This window comes from Monodelphis domestica, chromosome 4, assembly GCF_027887165.1.
Source record: "Monodelphis domestica isolate mMonDom1 chromosome 4, mMonDom1.pri, whole genome shotgun sequence".
In the NCBI taxonomy this organism is placed as follows: domain Eukaryota; kingdom Metazoa; phylum Chordata; class Mammalia; order Didelphimorphia; family Didelphidae; genus Monodelphis; species Monodelphis domestica.
In genome coordinates, this window is record NC_077230.1 from 315,705,208 (window position 1) to 315,725,920 (window position 20,713).

A 20,713-nucleotide genomic window follows, 5' to 3' on the forward strand; every position below is an offset into this window, starting at 1 on the left:
AGACATTGATTCTAATTTCCTAAACAAGTTTAACCATGTAAAAAGAGTCTTCATCAAAAAGAGAAGGAAAAGCCTAGGAAATGACTTAGTTGACAAACAAACACAACCTAAATTTAGAATAATAAGTCTTTGGGCAAATACTAATTAGAAGGATGACTGTAGGTTTTAAACCAGATTATATCACATAACAATAAAAAGTAACTGAAGGAAATAAATTTGCAAAATTCTTGGCTGGGGACTCAACTAAGCCATAATATTCCAAGTACATGTATATATCATATAATAACCGATTTAGACTTGTAAGCAATCTTAAAAGTCACCTAGTTCAACTCCATCATTTTTTACAGATGAAGAAATTGAAACCCAAAGAGGTTGTGACTTCTCTAATTTTGCACTCATCCACTGCATGGCATTGATAAAGCAAGAAGGCATACATAGTAAGGAAAAAGAAGTGTTTGTTTTTCAATCACTTACCTTCTGTCTCAAAATCAATACCAAGTATTGGTTCCAAGGCAGAAGAATGGTAAGTACTAGGCAACTGGGGTAAGTGATTTGCCCACGGTCACACAGCTGGGAAGTAAGGGTCTGAGGCCAAATTTGGACCCAGGACCCCCGTCTCTAGGCTTGGCTCTCTGTTCACTGAGTCAACTAGCTGCCCTGAAAAAGGAAATGGTTGTGCAGCATTCCCATAGTGATCCATTGTCACTGATGACACTGTAACTGGTACATTTGGCTTCAATCCATTATATCTGAAGTGCTTATAAAGAACAAAAAATGATCCTTAAGAAAACTGAGAAAAGCAGTTAGCTCTGATCAAATACAGCATATGCAAATACATATACTTGGATTATTGTGCTCCACTTTATTGCTCCTGGCAGATATTATGGGTTTTGGTTTTCTTTTAACAAATTGAAGAATTGTAGCAACCCCACATGAGCAAATGTATTGGCACCATTTTCCCAACAGAATGTGCTCACATCGTGTCTCTATGTCCCATTTGGATAATTATCCCAACATTTCAAACTTTTTCATTGTTATATCTGTTTTAGTGATCTGTGATCAGTGATTTTTGAGGTTGCTATTGCAATTGTTGGGGGACCAAGAACCACACCGATATGACAGCTAACTTCATTGATAAATGTTGTGTGTGCTCTGACTGCTCCACCAACTGGCCATTCACCATCTCTCCTCCTCAAGTTTCCCAACAATATTGAGGAATATTGCATACATTTAGTTAATAAAGCAGCAGCAGGGTTTGAGAGGATTGACTCCAATTCTGAAAGAAGTTCTACTGGGTAAAAGGCTATCTAGCAGCTACAGAGAAATCTTTTGTGAAAGAAAGTCAATCCATGCAGTAAAAATTTCACTGTGGTCTGATTTTAAGAAATCGCCCCAGCCACTTGAACCTTCAACAATCGCCATCCTGATCAGTCATCACCCATTAAGACACTGAGGCAAGACCTTCCACCAGCAAAAAGGTGATGACTCCCTGAAGGCTCAGATAATGGTAAACATCTCTTAGAAATAAAGTATTTTAAAATTAAGGTTCTGCACATTCTTTTATACATAATGCTATTGCACCCTCAATAGACCACAGCATAGTTGAAACATAATTTTTACATGTAGTGGGAAACCCCAAATTTTGTGTGGCTTGATTTCTTGTGAGAGTTGCTTCATTGCAGTGGTCTGGAATGAAACCTGCATTATTTCTGAGGTATGCCTATCTGAAAGAAATATATGCTGAAAGTCACATCATTTTGAAGCAGTTGTGGTGGGGGCAGGAATATTTTTCAAAATATCTCAGAGAGGACAATATTCCAAAAGAATGAAGAAATGTAACAAAATATGGGAAGTATTCTTACCTACAAAAGGCTAACAAGAAGACACTGACAAAGCATATGCCTATTTTCTCATCTCCATAAAGCTGATATGGGAATAGTCCCCGGTCTATATACACATTGACCCTGATGAAAATGGAAGGAGCAGGAAACCTTTTGCAGTGATTCTCCACAACATCTTCACTGTCACACAATTGACTAAACTGTGTAGAGAATACATTCCCTCAGTGTTTAGAGTGCTTACAGAAAGCACTTGGCTGGGGCAGCATAGGGGTGAGTGGAGAGGAGCGAATATCTAGTCGTGTGTTTATTTCAAAGTTTTGCTTGGGAGGATATCAGTGTTCTCTTGGCAATCAGAAATTAAAGTTCACAGCATCAGTGAAGAGCAGGCTGCTTTAAATTTTCAGATCAATCAAAGTCAGGGAGAACAATGAGGCTTCAGGTATTAGCAACTTCTCTAACTTTCCTCTCTCTGAGTCAGCTTCAGAGGTGGGACGTGGAACACAATTTCTCCTATATCTGCTTACACAATCTGGCAAGCTTTAGTGGAGGAGTGAGAGTGTTCCAGGCATGGAGTACAGCCAGTGAGTGTATTCAGGGTCAGAATATGGGAGTATCGTTATCAAGAAACAATAAATAGGCTGGTTGGAAGGGAATTGGGTGTAAGAAGACTGGAAGAGGCTTTTAAACAAAAGATTATATATTTGATACTGGAGGTAATGGGGAACTAGTGGAATTAATTTTCTTAAATAAGTTTTTATTGATTTCTTTTGTTTTTTATATCATTCTTTCCCTTTCCCTTCCAAAGAGCCATCCCATGTAACAAAGTCTTTTTTAGACCAAAAAAAGAGGGGGAAAAATCTGTAAGTGGAAATGGTAAAAGTTGAACATGCATAATATGTGACACCTGGAAACTTCTCATCTCCACGAAAAGGTAGGTTTAAGGTATTCTTGTATATGTCTTTATTCAAGTCATTATTATTATAATTGTTGTTTTATTTATCAATTATATCAAATTATATCAATTTATCAAATTATAATTTGATGTTTTTGTATAGCTGTTGTTTTCCTTTACATTGTTGTATTATTTTCTTAATTGTGTTTATTGTTTTCTTGGCTGTTTCTTCTTTCTGCATTAGTTCAAGTAGTTCTTTCCATGTTTCTTTGTATTCAACTCATTCATCATCTTATAACACAGAAATACTCTATTATATTCTTGTATCACCATTGTTTAGCCAGTCCCCAATTGACAGAGATCTTTTTTTTTGCTAGTTCTGTACTGTGACCGGGAAAATGTGGGTTCAAGACTTTGAATTGCCAAAACTGTAAAGATAATTTTTAGTGTCTTGATTTAAATAAAAAATAAGTGGTCTCCATGGGAAAATTCCCAAAATATTGAAAATACCCATCAGCTGGGTTTTATGGAGATTTTAATGAATACAAATGAAGGAATTAAAGAAAGGGAGAGAGAGAGAGAGAGAGAGAGAGAGAGAGAGAGAGAGAGAGAGAGAGAGAGAGAGAGAGAGGCAGAAGAAATAGTAGGAAAGGGCCTAGGCCTGAGCTTTAAGAGAGACTAGTCAGTCCTTAATCATTCACCACAATATCATTCCAAGCAAGCTCTAGTATTCAGAGAGACCAGCTCCTATTCAGCTTCCAAAGCTGAACTTACTTCAGAGGCCTCAAGCTCCTTCCTTGTAAAGAAAATTTTCTCCCCTAAATTTTTATGTCTATCAATCACAGTAGATGCTTTTCCTAGGACTTCCCATTCTTAGTTTTCACCACTCTTTAGTTCTCACCTTCTCTGGGTAGATTATATCTTCTGAGTACTTCACACCTCTTGCTAAGCTTGCCCTTTGTAAGTTGCTTGACCTTTTAGTGATTAATTTGACCTTCATAGGTACTTAGCACCCTTTTGTATTAGATCTAAAAATCGACCTAGCTTAAGGCTTGGCCTCACTATAAGTATGGATTGGGGACTTTTTCTCATTGTTCCATCAGGAGTTTACAACTTTATCTTCCCCTAAAGTATGCCTAAGTATGGGTGGAGTAATGTTAGAGTTCCCAATACATTCCTGACCAAGTACCTTTATTGTTTAAAATGAGGAATAGCCTTAACCAAATGTTCTAAGGTAGAGTCTGAGAAATTTTAAGATTCACAGTACTACTATGAAAAGTACTACTAGAAATATTTTGGTGTGTATTAAAATTTTCTTCTTATCAGTGGCTTCCTTGGGATATAAGACCACTACTAGCATCTCTCATTCTAAGGAATAAGGATGTTTTAGTTATTTTATTTGTATAATTCCAAATTGTTTTCCAAAATGGCTATACCATTTCATAGTTCTACCAACAATGTATTAGTTTAACTATTATCCCACAACCCCTCTAATTTTGACTACTGATTTTTTTTTTAATTTTTGCTAATTTGTAGGGTCGTGAAATGAAACCTCAGGGTTATTTTGATTTGCATTTCTCTTATTAGTGATTTGGAACACTTTCATGTAGTTGTGAATACTTTGCAATTCTTCTTTTGAGAACTATTTGTTTAAATTCTTCGACCACCTCACTAGTGGAGTTTATTTAGTAGGCAAAAGTTACATGGTCAGACCTGTACTTTGAGAAGATCAGTTTGAAAGCTGAGCAAAGAATGGATTGGAGTGAAGAAAGACCAGAGACAGGGAAGTCAACTAACAGACAATTGCAATCTTTGAGGAGAACCAGAGTGATTGTAGTATCAAAGCAGAGAATAGGGTATATATATATATATATACATGAGAGTTGTTTCAAAGGTATGAATTATTTGTACTTGACAACTGATGGATATGGGAGGAGACAGAGTGCAGAGTCAAGGATGACACATATTTGAGCAAGGATGACTATAAGAGCAGTACACTTGAGAGCCATAAATTTGGAAGCAGACAAAAGGATATGTCGGTTTGGGACATGTTGAGTTTAGGATGTCGATGAGATACCCAGTTCAAGATATCCAGTAAGCAGGAGATATGAGACTAGAGGTTGAGAGGAATGTTAGGACTGAAAAGTATTTCTGAGAATCACCTGAATAAAGATGATAATTGAAACAATGGAAGCTGATGAGATCACTAAGTGAAATAGTATATGTAGAAAAAAAAAGCATTGGGAACTCTCATGTTGACAGCCTGAATGAAGTTCCAACAAAGAAGACTTAGGAGTGCTCAAAGGGTAGGAGGAGAGCTAGAAGAGTACAATGTCATGAAAACCTAAAGAGAATAGAGTATCAAGAAGAAAATGATCAACAATATCTAAGGCTACAGAGAGGTCAAGAAAGAATGAATATTGGGGGCACCTGGGTAGCTCAGTGAATTGAGAGTCAAGCCTGGAGATGAGAAGTCCTGGATCCAAATCTGGCCCCAGATACTTCCTAGCTGTTGGATCCTGAACAAATCACTTAACCCCCATTTCCTAACCCTTACCACTCTTCCGCTTGATTCTAAAATAGAAGATAAGGGTTTAAAAAAGAAGACAAAATTTGAGAAAAGGCCATAAGATTTAGCAATGAAAAGCTCATTGGTAAATTTGGAGAGATCAATTCCAGTTGGATGATAAAGTTACAAGCCAGACTGTTAAGATGTAAAAAGAGGGTGAAATGAAAGACATCTATTATATATGACCTTCTCTAGGAGTTTAGCCACAAAAGGAGGAAAGATATAGGATGAGAGTTAGCAGGTTGGATGGATCAAGTGAGTATTTAAAAAAAAATTTTTTTTAAACCCTTACCTTCAGACTTGGAATCAATACTGTGTATTGGCTCCAAGGCAGAAGAGTGGTAAGGGCTAGGCAATGGGGGTTAAGTGACTTGCCCAGGGTCACACAGCTGGGAAGTGTCTGAGGTCAGATTTGAACCTAGGATCTCCCATCTCTAGACCTGGCTCTCACTCCACTGAGATACCCAGCTGCCCCCAAAATGAGAATTTTTTAAGGAAGAGGGAGACATAGGCATAGTTGTAGTCAGTAAGGAAGCAGTTGGTAAACAGGGAGGTTGAAGTTAGAGATTAGGAATGACAGAAGGAGGAAATCTGTTGGAGAAGACAATATGGAATGGAATTACTTACACAGGTAGGAGGGTTTGCCTCGGCAAGAAGAGTCACCTTTTTATGTGAAACCAGGAAAGGAGGAGACAGTTACCAAAGGCATCAGAGATGTGAAGTGAGGAGGAGGGGAAGAGAGCTCTCTGCTCTGGTCTCAGTATCTTGTTGAGTGAAATGTGACTCAAAGTACTCACAGCTGAGAGAGTGGTGAGGGGAAGCTGTGGGAGGTTTGGAAAAGTCACTCTGGTGAGTGGGGTGGGTGATTAATGAGATAAGTGAATCAATTAGGGAAGGGTAAAGGGATTTCCTTGCTAAATGGAGGGCTAAATTGATATTATATAACATAAATTTGTAGTGGGCCTAGTCATCAAAATGTTTTTTTTTTTTAATTTTTCTCTAGCTTTATTCAGCAGCATGTGAGTAGGAGTGAAGGTACCAGATGATGGGAGTAATCTAAGGCTGGGGTTTGGCAGGAAAAGAGCTTCAAAAGAATAAAGTAAAAGGGATGATAAGAAAAGAAGACAATATAGAACTGAACTGATTCACTAAAGGGTCATATGAAGAAGGAAACAGAGCATAGCAAGTACAGGGATAATGGCCTGGGAAAGAACTAAGTGGTGAAGATAAAGAACAGAGCTTGGGGTTGCAAAGCAGAGAGAAGGGTGGAATGCCAATAGACTATGATCATATAAAATAATTTCAAAGATGGATGCTAAACACTTCTAGGAGCATAAGATCAAGAGAATGACCATCTCTGCGTATAGCTTTAGGGGGTGGAAGTATAACTGGTCACGAGAAATGAATAAATTGAAGAATTGGGAGGTATGGGTGTTTAAAAGAGTATCAATCTGCATTTTGAAGTTCCCTCATATCATGGCAGGAGCTGTAAAGCAAAGAAAGACTGTGAACTAGTTGCTGAATTCATTAAGGAAAGAAAGGGTACTAAAGATCAGTTCACAAGACCCATCAGAATCTTCATTGGGTGATAAATTGGTATTGAATGACTCTCAAAGAAGAAAAGGACAGTGGGAGAGGGAGAACACAGAAGTGATAGTGGAGAGCCAAAAGAAGTTCAACTGCCCTGCCATGATCAATGAGAGGAGCAAAGCATGAATGAAAGTGCAGCCAGTGCTGGAAAGGGTGGCCAGGAAAGCTGTCATTAGGGAGTTTCCAAGTGTCAATTAATACCAGAAGATGGAGGATGCAAGAAAGAAAAAAGGCTTAAAATAAAAGATATTTTGTTATCTATAGGGTAAGCATTTCAGAGGTCACACTGGAAAAGTTGGATAGATTTAAAAGAGAAGATTAGAGGGATTGGGATGAAGGACATGGGAATAAGAGAGTCAGGGATGGTGAATAGAGTTTGAACAATGACAATTGAAGATTCAGAATCACTGGGGTGGAGTGGGTATGCCACGGTAGGACATAATCATTGAAGAATGAGTTCAGGTGGGTCATTATTGCCCATAGGGGTCCATAGTTCTGATATGGGAGAAACACACTCAAGTTTGTAGTAGGGTCTAACCCAAGAATAGGAGACTCAAACTCCGTTCAATCCAGAAGAGAAGAATTTTATTTGAAATGGTTTTTTGGTGGTATAGTAGCCTATAGCTGGTGGAATAGTAGGGGCCAATAAGGTAGCCTGAGGGTTGATGGATATGCCCAGGGACTAGTAGAGTAGTCTCTTTGGAGCTGATAATATGGAGAAACAGCTCTGCTATAGAGTGTCAGCTTCTAGGAGTGGTAGCTTCCACCATGGAGTGGCAGCTTCCATACCATGGATCAGGATTGGCATATTTATTGGGGTCTGGTAGCTTAGCATCTCCCTTTCCCAACTCAGATGGAGGTATGCTTTGGGGTTTGTTGCCGTAGAGAATAAGGAGCATGCACAAGATTGGGGGATTCTTCTGGAATGCCAGAGTCCTGAGTGTACAGGTTCCATGTTCTCCATTGTCCACCTTGTCATCATTTGTCAATGTGGGAGAAGTCTCGCTGCCCTTCTAGAGTGGGAAAATGGTGGTGGTGGGGGATACAGTACATTGGAGGACCACTATAGGTAATTAATTACCCCTAAGAACACAAAGCCGCCTAGTATAGAATGTTACAGATCTAGTACACATTGTGGATAAATGAATAATCTACAATTCACACTTGACTAATGCTGGAACTATATATTTTGTAGTTGATATTTAACCAGTGTTAACTAGTGACAAATGCATGATTTCAGAGTATGAGGGTCCCATTCCTATTACTACCCCTTACTGCCCACTGTCAGCCCACATCAGTTCTAGTCCATGTTTATGAAGGCTTATTGTTGAGTTAGAGCAAAAGGAAACTGAAGACTTAAAACCACTTTATAGAATTGGTTGAAGAAATTAAGAATGTCAAATTCAGAAGATTTAGAAGAAATATGATATTTATTAAGGTATTATAGATGGTCATATAGAAGAAGAATGACATTTATTCTCTTCAGTCCCAGGAGAACAAAGGTAGATTTCAGTTCAATGTGTGGAAAGGCTGTGTAATGCTTGTAGCTATCCACAATGGAATTAGCTGTCATAAGAGGTGGTAATTCTGGGCCATTATGGGATTCTAATGAGAAGTCGGGTAAATATTTGTTGATAATAAAGTGAATTTATGCTTCAGTGCCATGTACAGGGTAGGGGGCAGAGGGAAGGGAAGGATGATCTAGGACTAGAAAACTACCGAGGTCACTTCCAACTTGAAAGTATTCCATGACTTTATAATTCATTGAATGAAACTGATTCTATAAGGGTAAGGAGAACAATGAGTTGGGGAGAGAAGGGGAAGGTGGATAGTATTTCACCACTGGTCAGTCCCCTTGAGATGTCAAAAGAAAGTGAGGAAAAGCACTAAGTGTACCGTCTATGGCCAATGTATGAGAAAAAACCAGAGGACTCATCCAGGATGGGCAGGCATGAATGCAGATGGAAGTCTACATCACTGGAGGCAATTTCCAAGTTAGTACAATAAGAAATTTGTTTGGCTATATGCATATATGTTGTCTCCCATATACATGACTCTTTTAGGTCTGAAACTGGCTCATTTTTTCTGGTATCCCCAGTTCTGAGTGAGACACCTAGCACATAGTAAGGATAGAGACTGTCATTAGTTTAGGGACTTCCCAGGGGAGGGAGCTTTCCCTAACAATGCACATTGGCATCTTCTCTCAAACATAATTTTTTTTTTTAAACCCTTACCTTCCGTCTTGGAGTCAATACAGTGTATTGGCTCCAAGGCAGAAGAGTGGTAAGGGCTAGGCAATGGGGGTCAAGTGACTTGCCCAGGGTCACACAGCTGGGAAGTGTCTGAGGCCAGATTTGAACCTAGGACCTCCCATCCCTAGGGCTGGCTCTCAATCCACTGAGCTACCCAGCTGCCCCCTCTCTCGAACATAATTTTAGAGTCGCCTAGAACGATGACGTCAAATTCAAGCAGAAAGTAGGGGGCACTGAACTATATAAAAGGATTCTTACACTCCACACATTGGCTGCACTATTCTCTATGTTTTATTGTATTTTCGACTTATTTTGTTAATTATTTTCCATTTACATTTTAATCTGGTTTAAATCATGCATTTGACCCTTCTGGCCTAGCACACCGAGAGACTAAGTGATCTGCCCAGGGTTACACACACAGCCAGGACTTGGTCCAGCCCTTCTGGCTAGAGGCCAGCTCTCTATCCAGTACTCCTAAGTTCTCTCTCCAGAGCAGGCACTTAAGAAATACTCGGAGGTTGATTAACTAAGAACTTACGTGGTAGGCAATAGGGAGCTGCTTTAAGCTTTTGAGCAGAGGAATGACGTAACAGCAGCTGTATCTAAAGAAGGCAAGTCTGGCAGCATGCGAGTTGTCATTCACAAAGATAGCTTTCGTGCACTTCAATGTCATTTCTGATGTTTATCCTAACAAATTGGACCTAACCCCTGAATCACGCTAAGTGTTTAAAACACTAGCACCAAAACGTACAAGAAAAAATTTCTTTCTGGATTTTATTATGTTAGTTTGTTCAAATTTATCTTTGTTAATTAAGTATAAGATTTCTAATATGATAGATGCTAGACCTGTGAATTTATTGCTAAAGGGATCTCTTAGGTGAAGAAAGTCTATCAATCAACACCTTCTCTGCAATTTATAGTCTTAGAAAACTGCACTGAGATATTAGAAGTCCATGGTCATGTAGTGAGTGTATCAGAAGCAAGAAATGATCCTAGGTCTTCCTAGGTTCAAAGCCAACATTCTATCCTTACATCACAGGTATCAAACACACAGCCCCTCCAATACTTCCTAAACCAAATAAACACATAACTGGAAAATATTTAACAATATAAATAACAATAGAATAAATTATTTAAAATGTTAATATGTGGACATCTAAGTCAATATGTGGCCCACAGGTATCTTTATATATATTTTTGTTCCCTTTCCCCCTTTTTCCATTTGAATTTGACACTACTGACCATTGTTAGGTTGCTTCTCAAGTTTCAAAATATTGATATGAAATTTTACTTTTGAAATAACTTCTATTCTTAATATATTATATTTTGAAAATTAAACTATTTGCTTTTTAATCTGATTTAAATCCCAGTTTCTCATAATAATGGGGAGCAGGAAAGGAACACTTAAATGAAATCCACATAGTTTACAAATCTCATTAAGAAAATATTTCAATGCCAATTCCCATTAAATTTTTTTTTTCAGTGACTGCAGCAGTAAAATTGATTGATTTGGATTCCACTTCCTTTCCTTCTTTTGGCAACTCTCTTGGTAGATGTCCAGTAAAAAACAAGCACTGGAAGCAAGAAGTCAGTCAATAGTTTGGAAATAATCAACTTTGGATATTTAAGGGTTTCAACAAAACAAGTGAAGGGTGGATCATAATTTAGAACACCCAGACTCTTCTCATAATTCACTCTGTGAAGAAATTATCACTTTTCTCAGTCTCAAATTTTCCATTTATATAATCTCCACCCTGAATTCCAAATCTATTGCTGCAGGACTAGGCTTTCTGCCTCTAGATTCTCTCATTCAATCTATCCTGAATGCCTCAGCCAAAGCTGTGTCCCACTCTGACCTTGTTCTTCTTCCAACACTTTTCAATAATGCCTCATCTAAACATTGAATCGAAGTCTAAAGATCTGTGTGCTTTGTGGCCCTCTTACTAGACCACTCCATTCTACCAACCCTAAGTGGATGGGAATTCCTGCTGCCTTCACTTTGGAGGAGACCATCACTTGCCCCTCAAGTCCTCACCTGCAGTTATCCAGTCATGGAAGGTTACTCTTGTTTCCATCCATCAAAATGGTACCTCTTTCATTCTTCATATCCTGGTTGAAAATCATTCATCACAATGAAGCCATTTATTGAGAAAGTAGGGTAACAAACATATATTCAGCTCACAAATATGGCGTGTATTTCTCCCCAAAATTTGGGAATATATTTATTATGCACATCTAGTTTTCACTATAAAGAATTTGCCTTTTGGAGCACTCTGTCATTGTTTTGAAGACTTGTTAAACTTCTTATTGTGCTAATACAGAGTTCCTGGGGGGAAATGAATCACGATAAAATGGACTTCCTTCCTTTTGCCCTGTTGGGGGTGGGGGGTGAAGAAGAAAAAGAAGTCTGCTTAAAATGAGACATACTTTTTTTTAACATGCCCAATGCAGGAATTTCCTCTGCTTGAATGCATATCTGTTATAAGGACTCTATCTATCTATCTATCTATCTATCTATCTATCTATCTGTCTGTCTGTCTGTCTATCTATTTATTATTCAGTTGTTGGGAAAGTAAGAGGGAGAAAAATAAATGCTTATTAATTGAAAAAAATTAATTGAAAACTATAATAAGACTGCTTATTATAAAAGAAAATAGGAATTCACAAATAAAGTCATCTGTTCTTTTTCTCTTTTCCTTCCTATAGAAGAAAAACAGCATTGACCTAACCTATGACCAAGTATATTTACCTGGTACTATTTTTACAAATGATGAGGAATACATAAAAATGTGGCATAATGCAATAGGCAGATAAACAGTTATCATGTGACTTTAGGGGTACTTTGTTTTGTAGAAATGAGCTAACTGGAATGAATCCTATTAATGATGAAATAGTAAAACCTTAGCTTTATGAATTAAAGCATAGGAAGTGTGATACCAATATAAATATTTCATGCCAACTTACCTTAATGTATCTCCTGCTGATGTAGCTCATGGGGCTAATTCTATGTTTTTTTAAGTGTGAAAACTTTAAAAATTTGCTATAAAGCAATAAAAGAAGATAGATGATTCCTATTTAATATGATGAGACCAACAAATTGAAGTGTGCCTTCATAGCCCTTTTAAAACATAAATTGAGATAACAGTGATCTCATTCTCATTTCTCAATTGTTAGTTTTTAGCTTCTCTAAATGGTAGCGTGGCCTAATGAATGGGAACCATTCTTGGAGTCAGAAAGATCTGGGTTCAAATCCTGACTTTGAGGCATATTAGCTAACTGACCATGAGTAAGTCACTTACCAGCTCTTAGTAGAGTGCTTGGTATATACTAGATGCTTGATAAATGCTTATGGATTGATTGGCTTCTATGGATCTCAGTGGCTTCAAGCAACCCTCTAAGAATCCAAGTTATACAATAATTTCTGATCTTGTACACATTTCCATATTGGTAGTTCATCATTCATCTAATCCTAAGTGCACACTCCAGAGACTCTTCTTTTTCTCTCCTCTCTCCAAGTATCTTTTATTAGGATCTTAGAGGCATTAGTGTTCTCTAAGTCCACAATGACTTTGACCAACCTTATTTTTGTTCTCTTGAACATAAGATATGATTTCTTTTTTTTTTTCCCACACTTACTTTCTGTCCTAGAATTGTCAGAATTGCAGAAAGAGCTAGGCCATTGGGAATAAGTGACTTGCCGAGGGTCACATAGCTAGGAAGTGTCTAAGGCCATATTTGAACCCAGGACTTCTCATCTCCAGGCCTGGCACTCTATCTACTGAGCCACCTAGTTGCCCCAATACATAGTTTCTTGAAGCAGGGCACAAAGGAGTAAAAGGTGCAAAAAAGCTAATAAGGCTAATTTCTAGTGGCAGTAGATTTTAAAAGCTGGAAAGAAGAGAATCAGTAAAAAAAGACTTCTAGCTCAATGTACAGCAATATTTCATTTTGTCCCTGACTCACCAGCCATCTTCTTACTCACTATCTTCTCAGGTCTCTTTCTTTTCTCTTTTATTGCTTCTTTTTCTACTAGTTTTCTTTGTTGAGCACTCATTTGAGAGAGAGGAAAGGAATTGGAAGTATCAATTAAAATAACAATACAAATATTTTTCTTACTAGGCCAGAAGATAAGGGTTTTTAAAAAAGAAATTTTTGTCTTACATTATGTTTAAGAGAACAAAAATAAGGTTGGTAAACAGTTATTTCGGACTTAGAAAATGCTAATGCCTTTAAGATCTTAAAATTTTTTTAAGATACTTGGGAGGAGAGAGTGAGGAAGAAGAGTCTCTGGAGTGTGCACTCAGGATAAGATGAATGATGAGTTCCCAGTGTGGAAGGAAATGTGTGCAGGATACAATACAAATGTTTCTCTTACTAACAAGTCTGCTTTACTCTAGTGGATATTGGCTTAGAGTATAGAGTAGCAATAATTTAATTTTATCATAGCAATGTTAAGGATAGCTGATGGACTTGTCTGGAGTCCATCTACTTTCTTGCTCTTGAGTATTTGAAGCCACTAAAAGCACAGTTGCATGAAAGATGCAAAAGGAATAAATTTCCCTTCCCACTCTGCCATTCCACTTTATATTTCTGGTCTCCCCCCACCTTTTTTTTAAAGGCCAGAAGTAGAAGAAAAGGAGGAGCTTCAGGAAAGGTTATCATAAGATAAAAGTTTGAAAATATCTGGTGTAGATTGATTAGATCTAGAAAATGAAAAAAAGGAACAAGCTGTTGCTACCAAAGAAATTCCAGAGATGTCAGGGATTGGGGGTGGAGATATCATCCTTAGGATGATATCAGTAAGGTTAGAGGTAGAGAAAAAAATAAAACAAGAATTCTATGACCTTTCCCTTCTATTTGTCACTAGGGTTCTGGGGAGAGAGGAAGGAGAGGAGAAAGTAACCAGGGAAGGAGAAGAAAAGGTAGAAAGTATACTTTATTTTTTAAAACCCTTACCTTCCTTCTTGGTGTCAATACTGTGTATTGGCTCCAAGGCAGAAGAGTGGTAAGGGCTAGTCAATGGAGGTTAGGTGACTTGCCCAGGGTCATACAGCTAGAAAGTGTCTGAGGCCAGATTTGAAGCTAGGACCTGCTGTCTCTAGGCTTGGCTCTCAATCCACTGAGCTACCCAACTGCCCCCAGAAAGGGTACTTTAGAATGATTTGCACTACAAGGCTGTATAACAGATAGGATGCTGCCAAAGCATCAATTTCACTTTTATTCTTTCCCCTATGGATTATTGTTGTGTCTTGGCTTTCTTAGTGGAAAGCTCCAGACTTTTTTTTTGGGGGGGGGGGTTACATTACGTTTTAATAGCTTAATATTATATGACCTCCTTAGGCTGCCCATTCTACTTCCCATGTCTCCACACACAGCAACCCATCTATGTACCAAACTTTCCCATTCCTATTGAAGATACCACGATTCTTCCAAGCTGTTAGGAACCTTATTATTATCTTCAACTCTTCATTCACCTCTCACATATATATATTAAGTTACCAAGTTTTGTTCTATCTACCTGCACATAATTTCCTACATCTGATTCTTTCTTTCTAATCAGGCACCAGTTTAATTCAAGTCTTTACTACCTTTTGCCTGGACTATTGCCATAGACTTCTTAGAATCAGTACTAAATATTGTTTCCAAGGCAGAAGAGTGAAAACTCTTCACCACTGAGCCACAGCTCTCCTAAAAATAATTATTTTTAAATTTTATTTTATGATTATTCTTTTTTATTTTAATTTTTAATTTCAAACATTGTTCCTTGGTTACAAAAATCATTTTCTTTTCCTCCCTCCCCTTTCCCCACCTCTTCCATAGCTGATGCGTAGTTTGACTGGGTATCACATGTGTTCTTGATCAGAACCTCTTTCCATGTTGTTGGTATTTGCAATAGGATGTTCATTTAGAGTCTACATCCCCAATCATATCCCCCTCGACCCATGTCATTAAGCAGTAGTTTTTCTTTAGTGTTTTTACTCCTACAGTTTTCCCTCTGAATGTGGACAGTGTTTTTTCTGGGTTGTTCAGGATCGATGCATTACCACCAATGGAGGAGTCCATTACATCTGATTGTATCAGTCTCTGTGTATAATGTTTTCCTGGCTCTGCTCCTTTCACTCTGCATCACTTCCTGCCTTTATGGAGTGGCAAAATAACCCAAACTCTGCTCCTAAAAAGGACAGATTCAAGTCTCTCCAAGCCACAGCGCAGCGTGAGATCAGGAAGCTGCAAGACCGATGTTGGGAAAAAAAGGCAGAAGAAATCCAGCATTTTGCTGGTACAAAAAAAACTACAAACAATTTTTCAGTGCCCTCAAGACTGTCTATGGGCCATTAAAACCCACCACCACTCCCTTGCTATCCTCTGACGGTGACACTCTCATAAAAGATAAAAAAGGCATCAGCAACAGGTGGAAAGAACACTTCAGTCAGCTTCTCAACCGACCCTCTTCAGTCAACCAAAGGGCCCTTGACCAGATCCCCCAAAACCACACCATTGAACAACTTGACGTCCCTCCTTCAATAGAGGAAGTCCAAAAAGCCATTAAACAAATGAGCGCAGGCAAGGCACCCGGTAAAGACGGGATCCCAACCGAGGTGTACAAGGCCTTAAATGGAAAGGTGCTCCAGGCATTCCACATAATGCTGACCAGCATATGGGAAGAGGAAGACATGCCCCCAGAACTCAGAGATGCCTCCATCGTAGCCCTATACAAGAACAAAGGCTCAAGAGCAGCCTGTGACAACTACAGAGGCATCTCATTACTCTCCACTGCTGGAAAGATCCTCACCCATGTTATACTCAGCAAACTCCTGTCATCTGTTTCAGAGCAGAACCTGCCTGAATCACAATGTGGCTTCCGACCAGATCACAGCACCATCGACATGGTCTTCACGGTGAGGCAAATGCAGGAAAAATGACTTGAGCAGAACCTGAGTCTCTACATTGTCTTCATAGACCTGACAAAGGCGTTCAACACAGTGAACAGGGACGCATTGTGGGTGATCCTCAGCAAGCTCGGTTGCCCAGCAAAATTCATCAAACTGATCCAGCTCTTTCATGTCAACATGACAAGGGAAGTCCTATCTGGTGGAGAGACTTCCGATCGCTTCAACATCTCCAATGGCATGAAACAAGGCTGTGTCCTCACTCCGGTACTATTCAACCTATCCTTCACCCAAGTATTACGACATGCTGTGATGGATCTAGACCTGGGCGTCTACATCAAATACCGACTAGATGGCTCACTATTCGACCTTCGCCACCTGACTGCAAAAACAAAGACAACAGAGAGACTCATCCTGGAAGCTCTCTTTGCAGATGACTGTGCTCTCATGGCCCACCATGGGGAATGGCTTGATTTAGCTCTTTATAAATTTGAGTAATTAGACCTTTGTCAGAGGTTTTTTGTTATGAAGATTGTTTTCCAGTTTATTTTCCTTCTGATTTTAGTTACATTGGTTTTGTTTGTACAAAAACTTTTTAATTTGATGTAGTCAAAATTATTTATTTTACATTTTGTGACTCTTTCTAAGTCTTGCTTGGTTTTGAAACCTTTCCCTTCCCAAAGGTCTGACATGTATACTATTCTGTGTTCACCTAATTTACTTACAGTTTCCTTCTTTATGTTCAGGTCATTCACCCATTCTGAGTTTATCTTGGTGTAGGGTGTGAGATGTTGGTCCAAGTCTAATGTCTCCCACAATGTCTTCCAATTTTCCCAGCCATTTTTATGTGGATTTTTGTCCCAAAAGCTGGGGTCTTTAGATTTGTCATAGATTGTTTTGCTGAGGTCCCTTACCCCAGGTCTATTCCACTGATCCTCCTTTCTGTCTCTTAGCCAGTACCAAATTGTTTTGTTGACCACTGCTTTATTGTATAGTTTGAGATCTGGGATTGCAAGGCCACCTTCCTTCACATTTTTTTTTTCATTATTTCCCTGGATATCCTTGATCTTTTGTTCTTCCAAATGAACTTTGTTATGATTTTTTTCTAATTCCGTAAAAAAGTTTTTTGGAAGTTCAATGGGTATGGCACTAAATAAATAGATACATTTGGGTAGGATGATCATTTTTATTATGTTAGCTCGTCCTACCCATGAGCAGTTAATGTTTTTCCAATTGCTCAGATCTAGTTTTAGTTGTGTGGAAAGTATTTTGTACTTGTGTTCATATAGTTCCTGTGTTTGTCTCGGGAGATAGATTCCTAAGTATTTTATATTGTCTAAGGTGATTTTGAATGGGATTTCTCTAATTCCTGCTGCTGCGCTGTGTTGGAGATATATAGAAATGCTGATGACTTATGTGGGCTTATTTTGTATCCTGCTACTTTGCTAAAGTTGTTGATTATTTCCACTAGCTTTTTAGTTGATTCTCTAGGATTCTTTAAGTAGGCCATCCATTTTAATACCTTCAATTTCTTTTTCTTCTCTAATTGCTACTGCTAGTGTTTCTAGTACAATGTTAAATAATAGAGGTGATAATGGGCATCCTTGTTTCACTCCTGATCTTATTGGGAAGGCTTCTAGTTTATCCCCCCCATTACAGATGATATTTGCTGATGGTTTTAGATATATATTGTTTATTATTTTTAGGAAAGACCCTTCTATTCCTATGCTTTCTAGTGTTTTTTAATAGGAATGGGTGTTGTATTTTATCAAAGGCTTTTTCTGCATCTATTGAGATCCAGACCTATTTTTAAGGCCCATGACTCTTCCACAATTTGGCAGAGAGAAGTCTGGAGGTGCTGTGAGTATCTTTGAAATAAAAATGAGCAACTACCAAGAGAAGGCTGTTCCCTCTTGCAGAATCTCATACCAGATAAACTGTTACTAAAGCATTACCTAACCTTCATGTACCATGGACTAATAGAATACAAACATTTTTATTTCTAGCTTCTATTTACTCAGAAAATCACTTGTTCCATGATATTGGAAAATATTAGTATCTACTATTTTTTGGAGCTAAATTTTTTTTAAAAGATAAATTTGTATTGGTATGTTTTGCTTCTATATAAATATATATGTATATATGTACACCCCCTCTTCCACAGGGCTGCCCTTTATAGCAAAAAGGGGAGAAAAAACCAATTCAATAATAATTTAAAAGTCTGACAGTTTATACAGTGGTTCCACAACCATGATTCCTCACTTCAGCAAAGGCATGGAGGTGCTTTCTTATCTCTTCTTTGAAGCCAAGCTTGGTCATTATTTCGCAGCATTCAATTCCTATGTTTTTTTTTTGTTGTTGTTGTTGTTCTACTTTCCATTTACATTGATTGTTGTAGCCACTGTATGTTTTCCTGGTTCCTTTTTCTTCACTTTACATCAGTTCATTATGTCTTCCCATGCTTCTCTCAATTCAGGTAAGTCTTCCCATGCTTCTCTGTATTTGTCATATTCATTTCTTATATCTGTAATTTTTCATTACATAATGTTCACTTATGACAATTATTTTAGCTATTCCTCAATAGAGAGGCAGCTACTGTTTCCCATTTTTTGCTATTACCTATTTTTAAAAAGGACTGCTATAAGCATTTTGAAATAGTCAGGGTCTTTCATTTTAATCACTGAGCTCCTTGGGGTCAAAATAATTACTGGGACTTAGAGAGCAGAATATTTCGAAAGTTTATCTTGTTAGTTAATGGTGCTTAAGGGTGGAATTTCTGGGTCAAAGGATATGGGCATTTTAGTCACTTTCTTAGCATAATTTCCAATTGCCTTCCAAAATGGCTGGACCAATTCACACTTCCAGCAACAGCAAATTAACGGTCCTGTCTTTCCACAATTGCTCCAAGATTGAGTATTGGATAACCTGATCCTGATAGGGTCTCCCACCCCTTGATACAAATTCCCTTGAAATGGGGCTCCTCGCCCTCAGGTCACCTCTCCAGACTAACTAAAGGCTCTTCACACAGGGATATTCCCCCTATTAGTTAATGGTTGGCAAACATCATTCAGTTCATTCACTCAGTTCCCCTTTCTTTCCTCTCCCTGGTCTGTACTCCTTTCTTCTCTGGATCTCTTATTCACCCCAAAACTTCTCATCTCCGCCCCCAGGTTCCCCCACGAAGGTCTCTTCTTCCTCCAAAAGCCCCCTCCCTCCCGGATCTCCCAGCAGAAAGGCCTGCAGCCCCTCCACAACTGAAAGACTCACAGGAGGCCAGAACAGGAGGTGCAGACAAAGCTGCCCACAGTGATGTCCACATATGTGACCCCATGCTGGGCACACTCGAAACAGTGGCGGTTCCCTGCCTGGCTGCTGCCACTCAGCTCCCGCACCCGGTGGCACCACGCCTCCAAAGCCGCCTCTGCCTCTGCTTTCCCGCTGCTGCCATTGCTGCCGCCGGGACCCTGGTCCTTTTCTGCAGCCATCATCATCATCATCATCATCATCATCATCATCATCATCATCATCACTTCCCTCCACCCCCACCCCCGCCCCTCTTCAGCTGCCTCTCCTCAGACGCCAGCACTGCCACCTTCTATCCTTCTGGCCACTCTCCTCATCCACGGATCCCGCAACCAAAGCCTGGAGCTAAATTTTTTAAGAGGCTCCTCTCCACTGCTAGTGTTACATGCATTGATTGTAGTTTGCTAGTGGTCCAAAAACCAGCTGGACATTCTTTTCTCTATGAAATATCTTCCCTGACACCATCATCATCAGTATCCTAGTCCACAGAGATGTTGACAGGCCAAGTAAATCATCTGGGACTACTTTTAGAAATGGCCTGGTCCTGGGGTTAAGAGAACTCAGAAGGCAGGATACTCTTCTTAATGTTTTTCTTAGAATAAAAGCTTGACAGCTCCCACATCCACCAAATGCATACATTTGTAAAGAAATTCATTATAAAGAGAAAAATGTTTGGTTGTCCTTTTCCCCTTTTATCAAAGTTAATGCTAATTCCTGGAACAAATTCGGAAGCAGTTCTAAGAACTGTCATAAACAAAAAATCCACACATAGTAGAATTCTTTACAGACTCAGCTCATGATTGACAAGTCCTACTTGGAAGTACTTGAGCAAATAAGGTCAGAGTGCCAAAGGATCAATGTTTCCAATAGCACTATCTCAGTTTTGAAACTATCTTTTCCAAAAGAAAAATAAAAAGCTCTCTCAGGGAGATGATTGACAAATTATGTTCTTACAGGCACTAGTCAGTGAAAGGCACACATTCTTTAGGAATCATATGCTAAAATTTTTCTCTCCTTTTAAAAAACACCTGAAGTTCTCCTAGAAGAATGTCATACAGATCCTCTCTTCTAAAATATTTCTAACTAAAATTGCTTAAGGAATTCAGGAAACAAAATGATTTTGATTTTATGCTACCTTTTCTTCTAAGTAAAGTGAAGGTTGTGACCATTAATTTAAAATTCTCAAATTATCTACAAGAAAGGAGTTCTCAATACCAAAGCATCTCCTTGGAAAATCACATGGATTTGGGGTAGTGATTTTATGTCTTCAGTACAGTTTAATAGATTTGTTAAAGTAACCTTTCCTTTTCCAGTGTGGAAGACATTGTGTACCCTAATAATTATACAGTCCATTTCAGTGCTCAAAGTTTTCTCAG